Below are 12,679 nucleotides of genomic sequence, written 5' to 3'. Positions count from 1 at the left end.
GTTATCCCCCATCTGCTCTCAAGTGATGTTCAGCTGGCTACTGGCTTCAATCTGTGTGTGTGTGTGTGTGTGTGTGTGTGTGTGTGTGTGTGTGTGTGTGTGTGTGTGTGTGTGTGTGTGTGTGAGGTAGGGGGAGGTCATGGTTAGTTTCGTTGGAGCAGTGAGGTTGTGGTTAGTGCTCAGGATGTGGTACAGTACCAATTGTATTGTGTCTAAAGAAACATATGAGGAGAAATCTTTTGTGTTGTCTGATCATTGTTAAAAACCTCCAAACACAGTTATTTAAAGTCATGATGTCAAGGACTTCAGTGCCTTTTTATTTAATACACACTTCATTTAATTCAAGGTCAAGGTCGTGAGTTTTGGACAAATCTGTCAGTGTTGGTTTGGCACTGGGCCCAACTGGTGGCCTTGGGGTTAAGGCACCGACCATGAATTTGTTTGTGGCGTGTCATTCCCCATCTTCCTCTACCCTTACTTCCTGCCATCTCGCCACTGGAGCTACCCAGCAAAGGCAGAAAAATGCCCCGAAAATAACTACATAAATAAAGTTGCTTTCTGACCTTTGACCTCACGTATTTGGAAAAGCTAATGGATGTCTTGTTGGTGCAGAAGATGTGATAAATACTAACTGGAAAGCAAATGCGTTGTGGAATGTGAGTTCAATCTTGGGTCAGTTCACCCAAATCAAATCATTTACCACATGTATCTACCTGTCAATATTGTGACCAGGACAGAGAACATTTTATTTTCTTATATTGGTCACCATTTTCTTTAATGCCACAAACCCCTCATATCAACTTCACCAGGGCAGGGATGAAACACAGTACAACAACTACTATACCTCTATAATAACAACACACAGGGAAATACCAACTATTTAACCAATTAGTGGTATGGAGAACCCAACTAAATTTCTATAATGTAGGGCAGCATATATGGTACTTTATCATGTTCTGCCCACTGGAAGGGTATCATAGAGGCCATTTTACCATATTTTATCTCCTAGTAGGGTACCCTGAAGGACACTCCACAATGTTTTGTCCACTAGAGGGCTAAACTGGATGCTTTACCATGTTTTCTCCGAAGAAAGGGCACCCTAGATTGCACCTAACCATATTTTGTCCATTGGACAGGCACCATAGAGGGCACTCAACGTTTTGTCCACTAGAAGGCCAAACTAGAAGGTACTTTACCACATTTTGTCCATTAGAAAGGCCATATTTATTTCCAATGGAGGGCCACCCTAGGAGGAACTTTTTCATTTTTCTCCACTGGAAGAGGGTGCACATTACCATGTTTTGTTCGCTGAAAGCAGAAGGCCATGTTAGAGGACAATTTCTCATGCATTGTCCAATGGAAAGGCACCCTAGAGAGCACTTTATCACATTTTCTCTACTGGAAGGGCAAACTAGAGGGCACTTTGTCGTGTTTTGTCCAATGGAAAGGCTCCCTAGAGGCCACTTATCATATTCTGTTGACTCTTAGGCCACCCAAGAAAGCATTTTATCACATTGTCTTGGACACTGGACCACTCACATGGTCATCATGTTATGATATCATGTTTTATCTACTATAGTGGCATCCAAGAGGGCCCCTGACACAAGTCTGAACAAGTGAACTTGAATATCGTCAATCTGATGCTGGATCCATTTGGGGGCATGTTTGGTTCCCTGCTAACATGTCCTTACAGACCCCTGGTTTTCCCATTACACTAGGTGACAGTTCATCAAAATGAGAGGCATGTGTTGTGACAGGAAGTGGACCGAGACCAAATGTGTTATTGATAATCATGATGAAAGCTGGACGTGGTGCCATTATCGAGAAACACATTGTACACAATGTCAGATTATTTTGTCTTTTTTGATGGTTAATTGATGTCACCTTAGACATTTCTGTCAAAATCAAATCTCAAAACCTGCCATTTACAGCTGCTGCTTCAAACACTACTTTGATTCATTTTGATAACACGCTACACTTTCTAGAAATACTTTTTCTTCCAAATTGCAGCTCTCATTTCGGACACAAACTCCCTCTGCATTCATATAAATTGCTCGGGCTTCAGTGAAACCACTGACTGTCTTTACAATCAGAAAAATTGATGAGTTCAGTCTTTGTATTCTCCGCTGTGTGCTCAAATTGCTGCGAGCGGCTAAAATGCTTGTGGGAAAATCAGCAACACAGAGATAAAGCATGTCAGTTGAAAAGTCGGTCCAGTCTACTATATTTCATGTATTTGTAATAGCTTTTTAATTATTTGTAGCTGTAATATCTTTGAAATGATGACCCATGGCATCTCTGAAACCAAAGATACAATATCTCTTGCAGTCTTTAATTATTTCAATTTCATATTCAGTTTCTCCTGTTGTGACTTTTTAATAATTTTGGTTCTTACATGCAGATTGTTTTTCTGGAACTGTTAGTGGTTTAAAGTGGCTCCTATTTGGATATTTAGATCATGAAATATGGGCAATTGTGGTAAAACAGCACAAGTGTGTGTGTGTTTCTGTGTGTGTGTGTGTGTGTGTGTGTGTGTGTGTATAATGAGTTTCCACTGTATTTACATTTTTCAAGCCAAGGGGGCAATTTTCCAGCTATCAGAGCTTGTAGCTTAATGAGTCGAGGGGAAACGGCAATATAGATCATTTAAGTAAAATGCTGTTGGTTGGATTGTGTTGAAATAGCCGTGATTTGTTTCCATGTAATAAATAACTCAAATGAAAATGCCTCATCCTAATTAAGTGCAAGAGGTTCTTGTTTACAACAGAGTCCAGAAATTAAAATATACAGAAGCCGAGGAATAGCTTCAGGGTTTTTTTTAGAGTTTAATAGCCCTGATTTCGTCCAGATCTTAATATGGACAGCGGAACAATATCTATTAAAATGGAGAGTGGTTAGGTTAGACTCAAAGGGCTCATAAATCGCCAATCTTAATGATGAAACCAAGGTTAGTAAAACTCAAAATCAGTCTTCAGGAACTTTAACTGTAAGTATTCTCTGCATCAAGCTGTGAGTAGAATTGTTTTTCTCTACAATATCACAAGTATTAAATGAAGTATTGCCTTGGTTCAAGCAGAGTTTAGCCACCAGAGTAGCTCCTAACAATCATAATCAAATTGTTTCTGGTGCAAAAGGAAGCCTTCATTATGTGACAGTATGAAGGTTCATCAGGCATCAAAACACTGCTGAATAGTTAGAGCTGCCCCCGGATAGTAGATCACATGTTTGTCGATGAAAAGAATCTTAATCGATCAAGTATTCATGCAGCACTTCATGAACAATGTCACTTATATTGTCATTTCCATTGGTCGCAGAAAAAAACCCCCAAAAAAACTCCAACTCCAACTCTTAAGGACAAGACGAAAGTATCAGGGGGACAATTGCAACTATGGCCGAGCTGCGCCAACAGAATGACAATCATTAACCACTGAGCTTTCTACCAATCTAACACTGAGATTTAAAAGACATCTATATTGGAGGTAGTGTGTCCCTTCAGAGTTGCTGTAAGGCAGGAGTTTTGTTCCGTTTTTGACATGTAGCAGACGTTATGTCTCCATGTCCCGATTATTATTTTATTATTAAACCTGCCCAGTTAGGCAAACAAAAGATTCTCATTTGGGAGTCAATCATGCAGCTACTGTTTTCTCAGCTTAGCTTCCTCAGAATAGCTAGCTGGCTAAATTCATTTCGAGCTAAAAAGGATTGAGGAGCATGTTACGGACAGGCGGTGGGGAAATTAAGACCCTTTTGAAACCACCACGGGGATGTATGTCGGATGCTCATTTGGCAGGAATGTGAGTTATTCTGCCCGTCACAGCGACAGTTAGAAGCAGCAAAGGTGAGCTCCCTCCCCTCAAAAAAGGAAACGCATGGCATGACCTGAGGCATTTCAAAATTTACATCAGATTCATTAAGAAAATATCGATGAATCTCAGACTTGTGCTTAAAAGTTGATATGCACGGTTTAAGCACACATTTGTGCGTGCACGCTATTTGTGAATTAGGCCCATTGTCTACGCCACTTTGTTAAACATTGCTGCAACATGTAACTTTTCTCTTGTAATAAGTAAATCTGTATCTGATGTTAGAAGAGATGTGCAACATGTTTTAATTCTGATGGACTTTCAGTGAATTTGGGGAGCAAATCTGTAGAAAAACAAGTACAATTCTCTGAAAAAATGAACTGTTTATGTTTTCAATGTGACAGAAGTAAAATTAACAAGCAGCTTTGTGCGAGAATGTTCAGTTCTCTTAAAGCCCTGTGCTTTGTTGCAGCTCCAGTGAATTATCCCACTGTAAATTGCCTTAAGCTTCTCTGGTGGGTTGCTGTCACCAGTCAGTGCTTGTATGCACACATTAACATTGTCTTATATGGTATAAACACATGGTTCTGGATTAACATTTGAAATGACTCTAATCATGAAACACTGCATTTCTTTTTTTATAATAATATACATTGTGCTTTTTTTTTTGCGCACAAAGAAGTGCACATAGACACACAACACAGCACAATACAGTTTCTTTTTTTTCTTCAAAGAGACCACCTGGTGTTTTCTTCATTATTCATTCTCTATTGTTACTCCACAAGGAAATTACTGGCACCGCTACGGAGAATAGGATGGTAAAATAAAAGAATGTCAAATCTTTACAATCCACGTTTCTATTAAAGGATCCCCCCCCCCGAGAGGAACATTTGGAGCAACGCAACCTGAACCAGAAGAAGAGAGAAGCGTGCTGAAACAAAGCTGAATTTACCCTCCAGCTGTATTGCTACTGAGAATCAGACAGGGAATGCTGGACATCCAGGTCATCACTGCAAAAAAAAAAAAAGGGGGATACATCTGCAGTCTGTACAGAAACACACCTACTGAATGTAAAAGTTTGACGGCTTAAAATAGTGCGAGGTAAACTTACAGCAGCACATTTTTCTGCAGGAGGTCTGAGGTTTGATGGGAAAACGGTGGCTTTATAAATTGTGAATTGAATCATGGGCCCCCTGAGCTACAATGTAAACCTTCAGTAAATCAGTTGCCATATATCCTGATGAAGTGACCTTGAGCCAGACACTTACACACCTCCTGTCACCCCACACACACACACACACACACACACACACACCTCAGCTAAAAGCATCTGTTCAAGGCAGAAAGTGTTACTGTACATGAGAATGTCTGAAGGTCCTGATATACTTCAAAATGTACACACACACACACACACACACGTAGTGATATCTCCTAGGGATGTGCACGATTAGTCGACTATACGATAAAATGTCCCCACCCATGCTAGTCGGCACCACAAATACTAGTCATTTAAAATATTTATCAATCTTTCATTCATGCACAATGCCAGTTATCTGTTGCCTCTAAGGTTTTATGCAGCCACCCGCCACTAGTCCGGACTGCGGTGCTGTCAGATGGCAGCCCCTCTCGCCCAGCGCATTATGAACCGATCGCCCTGGCAACCCTGGATGTTTATATCAGCAAAGTCGGACAGATGAATGTAGACTATGACAGAATAAGCTGGTCACTCGACTGGAGAAACGTGCCCACATGAAGCACATAAACAAACATAAACCTGCAAGCGGAGCTGCCGCTGCTACTAGCACTGCTAACGTTAGCCACACGGTGTATCAGGCTGGCAGCTAACGTTAGCTCTCAGTCCTGGGACCAGATGAAACCCACCCTTTTGTTAAATATATCACAGATTTATTCACAGATGAACGCTGCAGCTTTACTTCCTCCCACTGTACAAAAATATTCCAGATACGAGCGCTGCCATCTTGTGTTGGTGATGTCATTTGGGGCAAGAGCTTGCGCAGTAGTGAGTGGCGCTGGAGCCGTGCTTCTGAGTTCCCACATATCATAGCATAAACCCCCTTTTTAAAAGCATCAAATAACTACTTAAAACAAAACTGATAAGAAAAATGAACAGTGTCAACTACCTAAATCAACTGAAACCATCTTTGGGGAAAAAAAAAATATTTGAAGGTACTTTAATGTTTTCGTTTGGCCCATGTCCCACCTGTTAACACTGGGGAGACAGGATTTATGAGCTGTACTGCATCCAGCCACCAGGGGGTGATCAAGATGCTTTGGCTCTCTATTTGAAATAATGCAAGTACACACCTCAACACAATATAAAAGATACGTCTAGTTGTTTTTAGACATTTTAATATGGAAATGATACAGCTTTAAGAGACAACTTCACAAATGACACAAAATTCTAACAAACAATGATCAGCTGGTTCTTTTTTCTCTTTGGACATCAACATGAACATTTCTATGAGCTAACTCTTACACATTTTGACAATATTTAAAGTCACAATGCAAAAGAGCAGGAAGAAAGAAATGCCATCATAAAGGATCAATACATAAGATTTCAGCCTGCTATCATTCCTACATTGATCAACAGGTCTTGGTGCTTAACTCAAGCTCAAACATAATACAAAATCTTAATTAATGTAAAGGTTTGTGTACACCAGTAAAGATTAAACTCTGATTATGTTATCAGAGATTCAGTGCCAACACCAAAACTTCTAATATCTTTCTGTCAGAAATCATTTTAACAAAAGAAGCCAAAGTTCTTCAGTGTTAAACATTGTCTAAACACAAGCAGCTGCACAAGAACTCTGAATGAAAAGAAGTGTCTAGAGTCAAAATGAAGTTTTGATCAGGAGATACATAATCAAAGAACAAGTAAATCATTTCTTAAATTATTAATGTGAGCAGGCATTGATTCAGTGCCAACATAACACATTTAACTTGTAGGTCGTTACCAAAAAATGTTTTGAGGTTTGATATCCAGAGCTAAATATAATCATTTTGCAAACACAATTCATTGATCATTGATTGATCATCATTCATTCATTGATCTTTTCCCAACATGAATGAATGCCACAACAGAAATTTTCACTCTTTGTAGGAAGCCATAAAAATTTGCATACAATTAAATTTTCTACAACTTAGAATCTACGTGTTGAACAGCCTTGTTGCCCTCTGCTGACTGAATCACACAACGCTGCAGAGCACAAACACTAATGAGTTTCTACAAACGGAGTCAAAGAACAGCAACATCTATTCATTAACAGCACAGAGGCGCTAAATAATTAACGTGACCAAGTTTGAGTCTGAGTCATCATTTATTTATCCGTGTTTTCATTTTTTCTCTTTTCTATCAATACAGCAGCCGGAACACATGCAGTCGTAGAGTAGATGAACACACCGTGTGAATACTGAGCGTGCTGAGAGTTTCATCTGACCGGCAGTGTGCGGCGTCCGCGACAGTCAACCAGGACTAAACAAAACTCAGATTTTTGTGACCAGTCATCCTGCCACGTCGCAGATGTGGGCTGGGGGACTGCAGTCTTCTGTCTGCAGGTGCACATTGGGTTTATCAGAGCTTTTCACTGAGAACAGCTGCCTGCTGCTGCTGGATATGTTTCAGAAAGTGCTGAGACTGAACTACAATAAATGAACTAGCTGTAAAACAGAAATATGAGCTTAATGAGGCTAAAGAGCTCTGTAGAGCAGCAGAGTTGAGTCAAAGTTCTCCTCCTCTCCTCTTCTCAAGTACAGGCCTTTTAAGACAGGACCAATTAAACTTTATAAACCTGCAGTAACTGTTCTAGGGGGCAGCACAAACAAGTTATGAACACAGCATTGACATGTCATCTCCTTTCAAGTTGAGATACTGAACTTTCTCACAAACAGTTGCTTACTTACACATGCAGTTATTACGGAGCAACATTATTAGTCCAACACTCACACTTTTAGCTCTGTTTTGGTCACCACCATAACACCGTGTTCATCAGCTAATCACTGAGACCATAGTGTGATTGGGGTGGGGTGAAAACAATCGATACAGCAGAGCATTCTGCATGGCAATATTGGTCATTACATGGAGAGAAAGGATCAAGCATTTATTATATAAATTACAGAGTTTCCCAGTGATTGTTTTGAGGGGATGGCTCGCTCTGTAGTGCCATTTGTCACAGTGAAAAAGTAGCAAGACGACGCGCTATCAGACTCATATCACTATAACTCAACACTCGCTGTGTTTCAAGATTAGAACTGTCTTGTTGATGGTAAGTGTATTTATTGTTTGACGGTAAAGAGTCATTTTAGTAAATAAAGAAATTAGCCTCACCAAGTGTTAAGCTAACCGGACAGCCCAGCTAGTTTGCCCTGCTGTGTTAACTGAACAAAATCAGAGTCGCTCGATGAGTATACTGATCCCCTGCAACCCAGACGCCCTTGGTGAAAGACTAAATTATTATGTTTTTGTTTTTTACAAGAATGAAAATATCAATTGCTTAGTCCACTAGATGGTGCTGAGTTTTTTTTTTTTTTCTGGTGCGGTCTGCAGAGGTCACAGTCAGTGGGATTGATAATTTTTTTTGACAGTGTTGGTCAGTTTTTTGTTGTTTTTTTTTGCTTGACAATCCCATTTCATTGCAATAAAACTGGTTGAAGTGAGATCAACAGATTGAAAACTATCTTAATAGGTAAAACAGATGTTCAAAAAGTTTTCCTATCAGTGATTTCTTCCTGTCAGTAGTGCTGGTAAGTATTTCCTGAATGACAAGTTAGTCCCACCCCATGTCTCAAAGCAGCTAGATATTGGAAGGCTTTGCAGTTTTGTGAGTCAGAGTGCAATCTGTTCGATCTCTGCATCAAGCTAAAGAGGAGGGTATATTTTTGACCAAATGCAAATATCTTTTACCCCATTCCTCATATAAATACCATAAATATGGAGCAAAATTCTCAGCAAAGTTCCACCCATTTTCATCCTGAGAAGAGCTTGAATTAAACCTTACCTTAACCTTATAACAGAAAATATCAATTAGTGAAGCTTTAAGCAGTATCTTATATGTGGGACTTCAGTATGAAAAGTCAAAGGATAAAATAGTTTGTAAGTGAAACAGATCTGCTGCAAACTATAAAAATCACATCTACAGCAACAGGCAGACTGATCCATACACACAGTCATAAACCGATAGATCAGGCTCATCAATCCTCTACAGATGCTGTTCGAGAATAATAAAGACAAAACACCTTCTCAGAGTCAAGTAACCAGCCATCCACAGCAGCAGCAGCCTGCAGCCTCACTGATCTTATCCTGCAGACTCTTTTCTTCCCCTGAGCCTCACAGTCCTGCCTGTAGCTGCATCTTACTGCACAGCGCCGACTCCACAGCACACAGCGCCGCTCACACTGTGCACATTAAACACTAACACACACGCAAACATGTTACTGCGATGCTGAGGAAAAGAAGTGTGCAGCTACTATGGGATTGTGTTTTCTTTTGAGTTCCTTTTTACTGCGTTCTTTTCAAACAAGCTAACTCTTGACATTACCTTTGACAGTATTACTCACATAAACCTTCATTTCTGAAATTTCTTTGTGGAAAATGGTGAAATTCTTGTTCCTTTATAAAGTGGTTTTAAATTCTGGTGGTATTTTTGTAGAGGAGGTGGATTTTTCTTCTGGCTGTCCAGGTAAATTCACAGTCATTACTGATGCTTTTTTTTTCCATTCTTTTTTTCTGTATTTTCAAACTTTCACAGATTTCTATCATTTTAACTAAAAAGCAACAGGTTTTTGTTTAAGCTGCGGCAAAGATCTTTCAGATTTTGTTGATTCTGGAGGTCCCTGTGGACAAAAGCAGTTCTATTTCTACCATAAAAAAACACAAAATATAACATCAAAAATAAAAAAATATCTAAATAGAAATCTCTTCCTGCTTCTTTTAAATTGGCGAGCATGTGACTCACTGTGACTCTGCTGGAAAGATGTAAACACGGGCTCATTTCATCTGGTTTCAAGGAGAATCTGACCCGGTGGCAGCCATTTAAGAAATAGCCTTAACTTATGTGGATCATATACAAGCATCAGTGATGAATTGAGATTGTTTTGTAAACAGTTAAAAACTCCTTTATATAGCTTTAAGCTCCAATACATGTCACTCATATTTTAAAGGGAGAGTTCAAAGTATTTGAAGTGGGGTTGTATGAGGTACTTATCGATTGTCAGTGTGTGACCTACAGTAAATACTTTTCAACAAGCTCCCTGTTAGGAGAAGGTGAAGGAGCAGTAGCATGGAAGCTAAGCAATGAACTGTTGGTATTTTAGCCACTTAAAAAAGGTCCACCTACAAAAAAAAGTCAGCAATTTCAGTACAGTATATTAAGAATATTTTAACTGCGTTACTTTGTCATCTGACAGTTTTTTTTTCTGATGGGAAACCACCTTTACCTAAGCCAAATACCCCTCTCTCCAAACCAACCAAACTCCGTAGGCAAAATCAATAATTTTACCTCACAGAACATGGAAGTTGCTGGTCTGCCGCTGCCTCAATCTGTTAGTTTGTTTGTGTTATTCTGTGACTTCTGTGTTTTAAATGGTTCATTCAGATTCATCAAAGTTACACAATGATGCAAACCAACTAACAGATTGAGGCAGCGGTAGAACAGCAACTACTGTGATCTGCGAGGTAAAATTACTGATTTTGCCTATGGAGTTTGGTTGGTTTGGAGAGAGCGATATTTGACTTATTTAAACTGTGATTTCCTGTCAGATAAGACTTTCTGATGGCAAGGCAAAGCAGTGTATATATACTGAATATAGCACATGCTTAAAAAAATTCTGTGCTGGCCTTGTTCACAGCAGGTCATTGCTAAGCTTCCATGCTGGTGCCCCCCTGTGCTTCTCCTCACTGGGGTATGTGCCGACCAGCATCTCACACTTCATACGATCCTACATCAAATAATGTGAACAGTCCCTTTAAGGAGGTTAATTTCCTATAATTTGCAATGGGACTTTAATGCACCTCTAGGAGAGTTTTTTATCCAGCTGAAACTTTGGGAAAAAAAGGAAATAACAACAACACAATTTAAAGCATCCCTTTAAATGCAGTTTTCCTGGATATGCCTTCTACTTTTTAATCAAACTTGATCAATAAATGATCAGCAGTCTGGCCAATATCAATCTGATTCCCAGCTCTGGTCCGCAAAATGCCAAAACAAGTCTTCAAATAGCCAGACTCAGCCCGTGGGCTTACAAGAGCAAAACATGTCATAAAAATCTTTTCAGCATGCAATGAGCTTTAGATCCGTAAGGAGCAACAGCCAGTCTGCTGATATTACACATCAGGGATGCAGAACAGGACATGACAGAGTAACAAACCCGACCTGTCAGCTCCTCCTGGTCTGCTTCATGAGGACCGACAGTGAAACAGGCTGCTGGAGTGTGTGTGTGTGTGTGTGTGTGTGTGCGGCTGTAAACACACACCGACACTGACAGAGATTCACAACTGAGATCACTGTTCAACAGTCCCGACAGAAACATGAACAGTCCCGTGGATGAAGATCAGCTGTCCGTGTAACACATAAACCATCCTCATCCTCGCCGCGTTCTGGCGCGATGCGTGCGTAACATTCAAGTTTATTGAGAGATTTTTAAATCCCCTTTGGCTTTTATTTTGAAAAAGAAAAATCAAAGTGCAAGAATGAGAGAAAAGAGGGCAAACTGAAGAATTAAATACACGAAAATCAAAATAAATCTTGGAAGAAAAGAGAGAGAAAATGTGTTATTTCTTAAAATGAAAAGAGAGGGAAGAAAATATCACAAAAATAAATACAATGAAGTGGAAATAAATACAAGAAAAAGCCAAAATATAGACTTCCATCCAGCAACAAGCAGTAAAAGCTCCGGTAAAGACTCGCAGGACAACAGAGACAGAAAGAAATCCAACCAGCTGCTGAAATTCAGTGCAAAAAAATAACCAAACCAGCAAGAAAGAAAGAATGAGGAGAAGAAAAGAGGAAAAGAGGACTGACCTACCAACGCAGGAGGCAAAAACGCTCAAAGAGGCTGAGGTGAGAGCAGAGGAGCGGGCAGGCAGGCGGCGAGGCTCAGTGTGTGCTCGGTAACCGGGCTGAAGCACCGACTGCGCGCCGGCCAGTGGGACGGTGATGAACAGCAGCGGAGCGCCGACTGGAGCGAACCACTGAGCGCAGGCAGGGGGAGGCCGGGCAGCACGGCGGCCGCTGGGAGCTCCGTGCGTAATTAGGAACCTGGCTAAAAAAGCGCACAGACAGAGCCAGTGAGGCTCTTAAAGGGACATCCCATCCAAAAACACATGAATTTATCACAAACAAGGCTGAATTTTTCGCGCTGATAAAGAGGGGAGGCGTTTATCAGAAAGTTACACCAACAGGATCACCTCTACACAACAAAATCTGCTGCTCCTAATTAACTCTATAAACTACCTGGGCCACAAATATTCGTTCAAAACAATCGGTCAGTCAGTCTGATATTCCTAAGGTGCAGTGTATCACCGTGCAGGTGCAGCTGACTCACCTGAGTCTCTTGGCAGGCTCCTCCATTCAAACTGAAGCACTGTCCAATCAGCGGTTAAACACGCCGCGCCTACAGATGACGTAACAGTCACATGATTCCAAGAATTGTTTTGTGTATGTTTTTTTATGTGGAAACAAATGTTTCACTGCAGATCAGTTAAGTTTGTGGAAAAAAGTGGGAACATTTGTTCTTGTTTAAATTTATCTTGGGGAAAATAAACAATACATTAATATAATAATATACTGATTGATTGATATTTTGGGACAAAAAATGGGTTGACATGGGCATAATTACTTATTACTTATTTGAGCATAACT

General features: G+C 40.2%; 1 protein-coding gene across 1 annotated transcript in view; it reads right to left on the bottom strand.

Moving 5' to 3' along the window:
• Window positions 1–12,070, bottom strand: part of raly (RALY heterogeneous nuclear ribonucleoprotein) — a 172,278-nt gene extending 160,208 nt beyond the window's left edge. The window contains exon 1 of the mRNA XM_084745861.1: window positions 11,840–12,070. The gene's annotated coding sequence lies outside the window, so the exon portion shown is untranslated. The remainder of the gene's footprint in view (window positions 1–11,839) is intronic.
• Between the last annotated feature and the right edge of the window lie 609 nt (window positions 12,071–12,679).

Source organism: Lutjanus erythropterus, chromosome 2 (assembly GCF_056507025.1).
Source record: "Lutjanus erythropterus isolate fLutEry1 chromosome 2, fLutEry1.hap2, whole genome shotgun sequence".
NCBI classification, from domain to species: Eukaryota; Metazoa; Chordata; class Actinopteri; order Lutjaniformes; family Lutjanidae; genus Lutjanus; species Lutjanus erythropterus.
The sequence above is the reverse complement of the archived record's forward strand: the minus strand, read 5'-3'. Positions and strand labels throughout refer to the sequence as shown.